Below are 12,018 nucleotides of genomic sequence, written 5' to 3'. Positions count from 1 at the left end.
CGATATTAGTGACCGCTAGAGGTCGTGCACTGACCTACATGGAGTGTGACCGCTTCCGCCTTTGCAATTTCCCAGATCAGGCCCCGAAAAATCCATGAAATCCCAAGGGCACTGTACTGTATGGATATCTAGCAATATCTAGCGACATCTAGGATGAAAATCCCAAGATCTTCCCTAACTGAAGGCAGATAGAGAATCGAAGCCTTCAGTGTGTAATGAACTTGAAACTGTGCGTCTTTCGAAATGAAAAGAATGTGGGGCAAAGTAGCGTAACTCCTGTGGGCTCGGACCTTGCTGAGCAGGTGGCCCCGACCAAAAGTGGGCCCCGCTATACTGATGCACAGAAAAGGGGTATACCTCTTTGGATAAGGAGGGCCCGTTTTACTGGGGGACAAAAAACTCATGCAAAGACTGAACAAGACAATATACATATTTTCACGTGATACGGAATACGGACACCATGATCATGGGTTCATTGGGTATTAATGTATGTATCGAGCTAGTTGTGTTATTTATTATTATAATCGAAAACGAAGTATATAATTTAAAACCCAATTCCAGCCAATGTTATACTGAGTACAACATCGGTACATATGATTTTTTGAAAAATTCTAAAACAATAACCCAACACCCAACAGACTTGAAACTGCGTTCATTTGAAAATGAAGTCAGGGCTTTCATCGAAATATAATAATAAAAGGTAAGAATAAAGATGCCTTCGTTGTATCTGGTACCGGTAAGTAAAAATTAGGCTTACATGGAGACAAAGTTTCAGCCGAAATTAGGCCTATGCTAAGGTTTGATTACTGTATTTGTACAGTAGTCCCCATTATACTCCATACAGTAGGGGAGGGGGCACTTGCCCACTCCCCCCCTGGAAAATCAAAAATTAAAAAAAAAAGTTAAAGCATTTGACATTTCAATGATTTCCCCCAACCAACAGTTCTCTAGTTATGTTCATTGCATACGGACCCATAATGCATTACTGAAATTATTGAAAGTCAAAATCCTAAGACATGAGATCTCCAAACAACCGATGTGTAAATGCAACTTGAACGGGAAGTGTCTTTTCCGACGATCTAGGAGTATTTTTTGGCCAAAAAAATCGTCGTACGCTCCGCGCCAACCGAAGGTGGCGCTGCACTTAGATAGTAGCAAGTAGTGTGTTACACCTTTTTGACCTACTTGTAAATAATTTTGCCGACGCCCTTGCTTGGACCTCCTGATAGGGGATCCCCGTTGGGCCAGGAGCCCCCGGGTTCATCGTTACGCCACTGGTGGAGCTTTGCATAATAAACAGATAATAGTTATTTATTCCAGTCTCATTTCAACTATTCGAATTTTTAAAGCGAACAGCAGATATCACATCGTATTAGTGAGCATGAAAATGGCGTTCCGGGATGAACAGCCTCAAAACTGTAGATGTGTGTAGTATTCGGTTTCCGAAATATATGATATTTTTCATTTCCTTCAACGAAGTTTTATAGTAGCCGTTATAAGAGGTTTGAATATTTGTACACCTATTTATTAACTGTGTCTGAATTTTCGGAAATTCCCTGACCACCATTCTTTATCATACTTCCCTCTACTCGTGCAATTTTGACCGGTCTGTTAGGGGGTGAAGAAGGTTTTTCTGTATTGGTTGTCCATAGATGAAATTTTGTGCAACATTATAGGTATGTTTTGAAGTGAATTTATTCACGAGAATTGTGAATTTTCAAATTCTGAACAAATAATTCGCTTAAAACCTTGAAAAGTGGGGCTTACGGGTTATTGTGGGCCGCGACGTAAAATCACCTACAAAAAGCAATGATCCACATGAGTTGTGATGAGGTCAACATGATGTGTTATTGGTGACAATCTTCAAAAGGTTCTCAGGCAAAAGTGTGCATCTGGTTGGTCATTTCATCCTCGAGAAGTGACATTTCCGGTGATCTGGGGGGTATCAAAACCAGAAATTTTCTTGTACGCTGCGCGCCAACCGATGGTGGCGCTCCGCTTAGATAGTAATTCGCGCCCCCGGTTTAGAAAATCCTGGATACGCCCCTGATAAACGTATAGATAGTTCCTAAGATTTAACCTGCGTGAACAGTGTAGCAGTCTAATGTGAGACTACGGTACATAAATATACTTATTACGTCTATGTGTGTTATGTGTAGGCCTATCAGTTTCATTTTCAGCCCCTATATGAGCTTCCCAATGTTTCAATTAGGAACATTGAAGCACAGTCCCCTTAAAGCCCACACACTCAGCTCATTTCCCCCCCCCCCCTCCCCTCCTCCCCTAAAAGGTACCTTTATGGCATGTAGAACAAATAATGATAACAAAACCTAACAAATAATTTACACCTAAATATCAAATGTGGCTTCCCCAAGAATATAAAGGCCACGGATACTATCAGAATGCCCTTGCGTGCTTTTATATCTTCATATACCTGTGTGAAACATTGAAAAAAAGGAAAGCTTATATAGTAACTTATGGTCCTAATTTTCCCTTACAAAGTGTTTCCCGATGTTCCTCAACTTCCCTCTAAAGATTCTATGATTTTATGTTTCAGATAAAGTGAATGCTCCCAGAAAACCCAATAGTGTTCTTTGGTTAAACTATATTTGTGAAGAAGCTCTTCCATAAATCATTCTATCCAATTAGTAGCTACTTTAAAGGGTGTGTAGACTCGCGCACAAGAAACGTCTGATGCCAGTAATCTGACCTAGTTTCGAATGAGGTGTAACAGAAGTGTTAGACACCACCACCTATCCCAGGAAATACACACACAGCTTGCTACCGTCAGTAATTAGACACTAGTGTATAGTCAATACATACAGCTACGGTCAATACCCACAACACAGTGTGCATATAGCAGCGATGGACATCTCAGGTCTAGATAAAAGATACAAGGTATCACGTTTCATTACTGTCTGCATTTTGTAGCGACAAGAAGAAAACTTCACTTGCAAGTAACGGAAAGGTAACTTTTTCAGAGCGCGGCACACGGTTTGAGGCGAGTCTTCAATGCCTTAAAAAGAAATATGCAATCTACAACATTGATGAATATACCACAATGATAATTTGAGGGAAAATTTAAAAAAAAAATAAGAGGGAAAATTAAAAAAAAAATAAGATGAAAAAGCCTGGTGAAGAAAACAAAAGAATCACTTGTTTTCCATAAATTTATGTTTTGCACCTTCTCTTCTCGACAGTCCTACAGCTAGCAAGTGGTCGTTATCATGGTACTGAGATTGGAACATTTGCATTTGCAGGTTCCACTGGGGAGCAAAGGGAACCGTCTTTGCTGTGGACGAGTCACGAATCTTCATAAAAGGATTCACTTTTGATGGAAACCAATTTGGCACAGGTTAGACAGTTTCTCAGCTATATTGGAAAACCTTAGTTCAGTTTACAAAATAACCCTATTCCTCGTTCAATACTATAAAGTAAAACTACGATTATCCAGACTCTTTTTTTTGACCGGATCCAGGTTTATCAGTATCTTAATAGTCAATGCAATGTATTTTCATTTAAACCTAGTTTTTCAAGTTTTGTTCAATAAACATCAAATACGTGTTATCAATACCAAAGCTAAGACTGGGGCCATGCATTGTATTCCATTTTAAAATGGAAAATATGTGTTTTGTATATACAAAGAGTCATTGGCACACTACAGCAAAACTCTGTTAAGAATGCTAACGTCTTTTTCATATCCCGAGAATTCCCGTTCCCAAACTTTTCCGGTCAATCCAGGGTTTACCGTGGTTAATTTGTTATGTATGTGTGTATGTGTATGTGTGCAGGGACGTCGCTAGAGGGGGGTGTGGGGGTGTCTCACCCCCCCCCAATCTTGGTAAAACTGACGATAGTTGGAAAATTTCAGTGCCACAGTCGGAATTTCCGACTGTCGCACTCTAATTTTTCCAACTGTCGCACTCTAATTTTCCGACTGTCGCACTCTCATTTTCACATATTCTTGTAATTTGTGATTGACCTAAAATTTTCGGTCAAAATTTACCTTTGATCAGTGATATTTACCACGTTTTCCTTGTCACATTGAGAAATTGTATCTCGCGATCCTTATACTCCACCATACAAAACTTCGTATGATTTTGAATACTCTAAAAAAAAAATTCTAATAGAATTACTGTACAAAGTTCGCCAGCTTCAATTCGGTTAATTCATGTATTAATTTTGCTATTGGTTGGGTTGACCCTGCTCGCTAGCTTCAAGTAAGTTCAGGATATACATTGTATGGTATACGATTAAAACACGCAATGTTTATCTACGGAAGCTTAAAAGTGCCATCAATAAGAAAAACTTTGCCCCATAAGTTGACATTTTTCAGTAAATTGTTTAGATAACAAGATAAAATCTTTTCAAAATCAGAAAAATGTTGGATTGCTCAGTTGCTTTAACTGAGCAATTGAAAAAATTTCTGAAAATGTTTAATTGACAATTACTTATCATAGCCTATCTCGTCAATTGGACATTTTTCTGCAAAATGTTTAATTGACAACTTATCATATCTCGTCAACTCAACATTTTTCTGCAAAATGTTTAATTGTTCACTTCATTCTGAATGCTCAGTTGGAATGAAGTGCACAATTGAAAGTTTTTCATGTGAGTGATAAATAGCCCCCCCCCCCCCCAAGAAAACAATAGTAAGCGTGCTAGTAAAAAGCACTGTATTTTTTGGTAATTCACTATGTCGTCGAATATAATTTGTTGGAAAAACAATTTCCCCTTTGTTACATTAACATAGCTTTTGTAGTTAGTAGTCTATGTAGCCTAGAAGCAGATAACTTTACTCAGTTGCTAAGAAAGTATATAAGTCAATCAATCAATTCATTCATTAATTAATTAAATCAGTCAATCATGAAAGCAAGCAAACAGTCATTAATAAAGCAATCATTTAAAGTTGAGTAATGAATTACCGATATATTATACCAATATATATATATATATCATAGAGATAATGAAAACTGACTTTATCAATCGGTAGTAGAAAACATAATATACTGGTACCATTTAAATCTCACAATTAGACTAAACGATACAAATTTTCTCGTGTTCTTGGTATAGGGAAATCAACAAAAGAAAACCGGCAGGAAAATCATTACTAACTTCCCAGTAGATTTTCTGATCTTGATTTGGCCGATAGATGCATAAGTTTAATATATTATTTCTCTTAAAATCCGTTTGCTGCCGCTTTCCACTGTTATTTCTGATTAACATTGCCATACTACGTTTCATTCCTGTATACACGGTGTGAAATACCTGTTTTAAGAAAAGCCACCAAAGATAAGAGTACCTGGGGCCTGTTTCACAAAGCACTAAGTCCCGTGTGCGTCAGTCGAGTTTGGTGAAACAGGCCCCTGGGCACGTAAACCAACAACTTCATCCACTCTCAATCCCAGCCCCACCCCCCCTTTCATCGGTCTATATAGGTTAGTACACTTAAATATATTTCGTTTTATTTGTTTTTACTTATATTTTTTTACACTTCTGTTTATTTTCTGGAAACATTTCCCCGTAGCCCCCCCCACCCTTCTCACCCACATTTACTGCTTCGACCACCTACGACTTTCTTTACTCACGTGATATGACGCCTTTTACAACAATGGGTAAGTTTGTAATCGTCTTAGCCCATTTAACATAGTTCCAGGTGGCATATGAGTTGGACTGTTCATAACCATATCTAGTTAGGTTTTTGTCTCCAGTCGCTTTAGCTTTCCATACAGCTTCGATGTCAACATCGAGGTTTGCTATTCTGTCGATGGAATATTTTATTAGCATACATGTCATTAAGAAATGATGTATCGGTATATATCCGTGACGTTACTACGTGTGTCTGGGAAGGGAAGGGGAGGGGTGGGAGAAGCATATTAAATTCCTAAAATAATAAAGGAGAATAATACATTTCATGATATCTAACATTCTAACAGTCGGGCTAGACCCTCTTCATAAGGGAATATGCAATCATCGCCATCCTACACTAATTTAATCCATGTGTAGTGTAACAGCTTCCAATTTTGCCCATCCCATTTACCGACATAGCGACATGTTCTCATCCGCGATTGTACACTGTAGTGCCTACTTTAAACTAACACTGATACTGTGATTCACGAATCGTTCGGGGTTTATTTTCGTCAGTTTTGCCATAGTGTGCCGCCTATAGTGCGATCGTTTTACTTTGATTAAGAGATCTATATAAAGTTTATTGATAACGCACATTAGGACCAGAGATATATGTTACAGTGTCAATGGCGCTATACATAATCTATTGATCAGGACTGCTAGGAGGACAGTGACCGTTGTCAAAAGGCGCACAGGAGCCTGCCCTATTAGTGTGACTTGAAACTTTGCAAGTATGTTTCAAACGATCTCTTCTTCAATAAGGAACGAAAGTGTATCTACCGCTAGTGATCAACTCACGTTTCTAGAGAGGCTACAAGCTTATCAAGTTTCGCGGAAATAGATTGGACCGACATAGCATAAACCGTGGCTAGGGTTCGAGACAGGCTGGAGGCGATAATACATCCGGCTGTAGGTATGGTGCTTTTTGGGGCCTAGGATCCCGCGCCATGTCTCCCTTGTTGTCGTAAACGAACCCGGGAGGATAGTAGGAGGGTCGGCTGGTCAGAGATCGACTAGAAGCGTTCTAGGTGGCGTCGGTGGGCCGAAACACTATCTGTGACCGGTATGTGCGCAGCCCATGTCCAGTGGCCCAATGAGTCGCTATTCTCCTACAAAATGTACCTACAGAAGCTTACAACTACCATCTAAATATTTAATATATTAAATAATATACATACGAAACTATAACTTAACTAGCGCCATCTCTTTTACTTCCCGCACAAAGAAAGGAAATTCTTTCTTCAATTATGATTGGTAATATTGTTTTCTTTCCCAAACAGTGAAGATTGCATATTGCTTATATGTCGTAAATTTACATATTATCCATTAAGTTGCAATACGCAAATCTGATAAAAAAAAAAGTAATATTTTGTGTACGTTTCGTGGTTGGAAAGTCCTGCTGTAGGCTAAGATCATGTTACAGTGACGTGCGTGTATGTCATTGAGCAGTATGAGCATGAGCACTGTGTTATGTAACAAATAATATGAACGAATCTTTTCAAATGGGAAAAGGAATAGGTTACAACGCCGTTTAGGCTATGGCCTTGTGGTTTTATTCTTTTCGATGGAAATTAACAAATATTACAATCTGGTGGGAAAGGGGATTCGTATTACTGACTTGAAAGCACGTACAAAAATAATGTTATTATTGCTATGCGTTACGAAGACGGTGTTAGATAGATACACGTATAGGTGGCCCTATCACTAATAGGAGGATTTGTAGAATGGTTGTTACGTGTGGTTTATTATAAGGGCGTTTGGGGATGTATTTTCTCACCATCTTTTGTATTAAATTTGGAATTAATTCAAAGGAGAGTCAGTGCTAGAATAACAGCAGATTAAGTTAAACAAATGGAATGTTCTTTCTAAGAAGATTAGGTTCGTGGATTACGTAATAACAAAAGATGACTGATTACCTGACGATGGCCTCATTGAGCTTAGGCAACAAACATTCTAAGGATTGACAGCGATGTTACTAACAATTGTACCCCTTCTTACTTGTTTACTGTACATAGAAATGCCCATTTATCCAAATTAATTTTATTCAATTCTATGGGAGAGGGTGAAAGTTCTTGGCTATTAATTTAGACCCTAAGATACTAAGATCGTTTTTTTTTAAATGCAATAATTTCAATTTTGTTCTAATAGTTTTAATATATCATTTCAGTCAATTACATGTAGGGATAAGATGATAAGTACATACGCTGCGTTCCTCTGAAAGCCACGGTGTGGACTCAAACGTCGAAATGTTTCCAGGTTGGCTTGGAGTAACTGATATGTAACTTAAATTCATCTTAAAGTGATTTTGTTTTTATATAAAAACTTATATTCGTTTCCACGTGTGCTTGCATGCAGGGCGCCATTGCATTGTTTACCCCCCCCCCCCCCAAAAAAAAAACGTTCACTAAATAGTTACGAATAATTTACGAAAATACTGAAGAACAATAACCATACGCTTATTTTGAACAGTTGCTACATGTAGTAGAGGTGGGTGGGTAGGGTTTTGTCCAACGTTGCTATACATCACCAACTTCCTTGAGCACCACAGGCCAGGGATTTGAGTATTTTCTAAGAAAATATCTTAGTGTTGTAGAGGATATTTCTTGCTTGAAATTTTCAAATATATTCTCAAACATGTTTACGTTTTGCAGCTAATTTATTTGGAAATATGTAATGTTTTCCCCAAAGTTCCCCATTTTCCTTTTTTCTCTTGAAACTTGACTTTAACTAATTACCAATATTCGGCTTGGACATTTGACCCTTAAAGTCTTCGACTGTTTATATCTCGGAAGTGCAGGTTAAAGTGATGATGTATTACACATGGGTAAGTGATTGTCACAACATAGGTTTTCCCCCAAAACAAGCTATTATCATTATCGTTATTTAACTTAATTTCTGACTGTTTCTCTCAGTTTTGATGGACTATACACTTTACCGTATCAGTTTTAGGAGGGTATACACGTCTGGAAGCCTCATTTACGGAATCCGTAACAATTTCGTTAAACTGAATGTTATGCCTAAAATTAACACTTTTGTCAGGCTATAGCCTTGTCGTTTTATTCAGTTTCGATGTAAATAAACAAATTTTTCGAAGTTCTTAAAGAAAACAAATCTATGGTAAAGTGATGTTGTAAATGCATCCATGGATATCTTATTGTCATCACACAATAAGAAAGTTGAATAAAGTAAGACAAACAGCAACGCCAGAAATGAAATAAAACCACGGAATTTTAATTATTTCATGCTCATATTACTCTTCCATATTTAATGATTTCACCAGACAGAATAGTTATAATTATAAACTACTATCATATCTACTTCATACCTCTGTATTTACCATAAAATGATGCTAAACGATTTTCGTTGCGTTTAATTTTCCATTGGATGAACATGGTTCGGAAATTAAAATCAAATTGTGATTGCTGATAAGAATGTTAAAATATCAACACTACTGAAATTGTTAAAATACAAGCTGAATTTTTATGAACAGATTAGATTTGTGTGTACCGGCATTAAACATTATTGGAAATATCCATTCTTAAGGAATTCTTAAAACAGAAAATTAATTTAAAGCAATAAGTAGTATCCTTAAAGCAATATGTAGTATTATTTCAATAAGAAAGTTGAATAAAGTAAGACAAACAGCAACGCTAGAAAATGAAATGAAAACACGGAAATTTAATTATTTCATGCTCATATTACTCTTCCATATATAATGATTTCACCAGACAGATTAGTTGTAATTATAAACTACAATGATATCAACTTCATACCTCTGTATTTACCATAAAATGATGCTAAACGATTTTCGTTGCGTTTAATTTTCCATTGGATGAACATGGTTCGGAAATTAAAATGAAATTGTGATTGTTGATAAGAGTGTTAAAATATCAAAACTACTGAACTTGTTAAAGTATAAGCTGATTTTTTATGAACAGTTTAGATTTGTGTACCGGCATTTAACATTATTGGAAATATCCATTCTTAAGGAATTCTTACAGTCAAGAGAAATTCAAATTTCGAAAATTAATTTATAACCCAAAATGAATTTATCACCAAAGAAACGTCAGGCCAACTTACTTTTACACACCAAAGAAAGAACAAGAAATGTACGAATATTCCTTAAGACAAAATATCCATTAGTTGAAATTTAATACATCTCATCAAATGTTATTGGAATAAGAAACGTAAACATACAAATTGTTTTGATATATCAATGATCACCGATCGTTAACGGCTGACTAATCACTTCGTCATGGAGTTGCTAATTTGGATCGCCACTACCGGTTTCAACTCAACATAGCAAATGTGATAATAACAATTGGTAGCTATTCGATATATATGTTCAGCACCTTCATTGACAATTTATTACAGTACTGTTATGCGATATTTTAAATGTATATATTTGTCTGTGTATAGCTTATATCAACATGTGCTTCTTTAAGGGAACATTTAACCATGATTAATTATTGTCAACGAAAAAACGTAGAAAGTAAACACTAGCACAGTCAAGTCCAGAGACATAACTGCGCTCTACCTTTTCTGTTTATTTGTTAGTTTTTTTTCTTAGTTTGATACCGTTAAAATATATTGATGCATTAAATGATAACACTCAAAGTATTATACCAAACTGGTAGTACCAAACTTTTAAGTTTAATGTACAAATGTATGGGTAGCATTAAATGTTAATGAAATTGTTATCTCATCTTTGCTATGTCGCCGTTCATCGTTACTAACGATGTCAATGCGCCAAAATAAAGTGAAAGTAACAAGTGAAAAAAAGTGAACCCCACACTTAATTACAAATATAGGAAACGATATGTGAATAAATTAGTTATAAAGCTCAAAGTTCTCCGGTACCATGATATCGAAGAAACATTGAAAGTAGCCAAAATGGACTGCAAACTTTCCATCTCGAAATTTGAATGACAAAGGTTGTAACGGTGTGAAAACAAAGAATTGTTTACAGAAGAACGAAGAAAATTATAAAAGAAGGATTAGCAAATTTCGTAACTTCGGGTGGTTTCTGTTCAATTGCTGTGATTTCAAGCTTGTGGTCCAATCATCAGCTTAGTATTTATTCGGTTAATATGCAGGAAATGGGTTGCTTCAGTTATATTCTAGCAGAACAAATAACGAGACAATATATATAACAATGTTTATAGTAGGCAAATATTCAATTTCCTTGAGTCAGTTTTCTTTCTTATTGTCACTTTCATTTCTTATGCTTTCGACTTTCATGTCAGCCAGTCAGCCTTATGTTTCTTTACAGAAGATATTTATATTATTGTTTAAAAAATGGAATTATATATATACACACATTGCAGATGATACGATGGGTGCAGGGCATTATTTGCAGCAAAATCGTATGAACAAAAAATGGACTTAACGTTACTAAGCTAGGTTGTAGCTGGGAGTTGACATCCAATAAAGGCAAAATTGAACGAAGTGAGGGTAATTTGATTATGGACCAAGCAAAACACACAGAGCTTTTCGATCATGACTTGATATATTGAATTTGATCATTTCTGATGTTCTGATGTACATGGAAACCAATAACGCAAACTGTATTGACCTATAGACAAGCGTTTAAAAATATACACTCAACTCCATTTTTGGAAATTTAATACATCTCATCAAAAGTTATTGGAACGGCAATAAGAAACGTTTACATACAAATTGTTTTGATATATCAATGATCACTGATAGTTACCGGCTGACTAATCACTTCATCATGGAGTTGCTATTCTGGATCGCCACTACCTGTTTCAATTCAACTTAGCAAATATGATGATAACAATTAGTAGCTATTCGATATATATGTTTAGCACCTTCATTGACTATTTATTACGGTACTGTTATGCGATATTTTAAATGTATATATTTGTCTGTGTATAGCTTATATCAACAAGTGCTTTTTTACGGGACCATTAAACCATGAGAAGCTCATTGTCAACGAAAAAAAAACTTAGAAAGTAAACACTAGCACAGTCAAGTAGAGAGACATAACTGCGCTTCTACCTTTTCTGATTATTTTAAAGTTTGATACCGTTAAAATATATTGATGCATTAAATGATAACACTCAAAGTATTTTACCAAGCTGGTAGTACCAAAATTGTACAATTGCATGGGTAGCATTGAGTGTTCATGAAATTGTTATCTCATCTTTGCTATGTCGTCGTTCATCGTTACTAACAATATCAATGCGTCAAAATAAAGTGAATGTAACAAGTGAAAAAAAATAACCCCAAACTTACTTACAATATAGGAAACGATATGTAACAAAAATAGACATAAAGCCAAAGTTCTCCGGTACCATGATATAGAAGAAACATTGAAAGTAGCCAAAATGGACTGCAAACTTTCCATCTCGAAATTTGAATGACAAA

At 36.1% G+C, this 12,018-nt stretch overlaps 1 protein-coding gene and 1 long non-coding RNA gene across 2 annotated transcripts in view; one reads left to right on the top strand and one right to left on the bottom strand.

Moving 5' to 3' along the window:
- The window catches only part of LOC139961222 (uncharacterized), a 70,480-nt gene extending 58,586 nt beyond the window's left edge, over positions 1–11,894 (top strand). The window contains exon 2 of the long non-coding RNA XR_011790788.1: positions 8,819–11,894. This is a non-coding gene — a long non-coding RNA (uncharacterized lncRNA). The remainder of the gene's footprint in view (positions 1–8,818) is intronic.
- Positions 1–12,018, bottom strand: part of LOC139961170 (uncharacterized) — a 176,080-nt gene that overhangs the window by 143,660 nt on the left and 20,402 nt on the right. The window lies entirely within an intron of this gene.

This window comes from Apostichopus japonicus, chromosome 3, assembly GCF_037975245.1.
Source record: "Apostichopus japonicus isolate 1M-3 chromosome 3, ASM3797524v1, whole genome shotgun sequence".
In the NCBI taxonomy this organism is placed as follows: Eukaryota; Metazoa; Echinodermata; class Holothuroidea; order Aspidochirotida; family Stichopodidae; genus Apostichopus; species Apostichopus japonicus.
The sequence above is the reverse complement of the archived record's forward strand: the minus strand, read 5'-3'. Positions and strand labels throughout refer to the sequence as shown.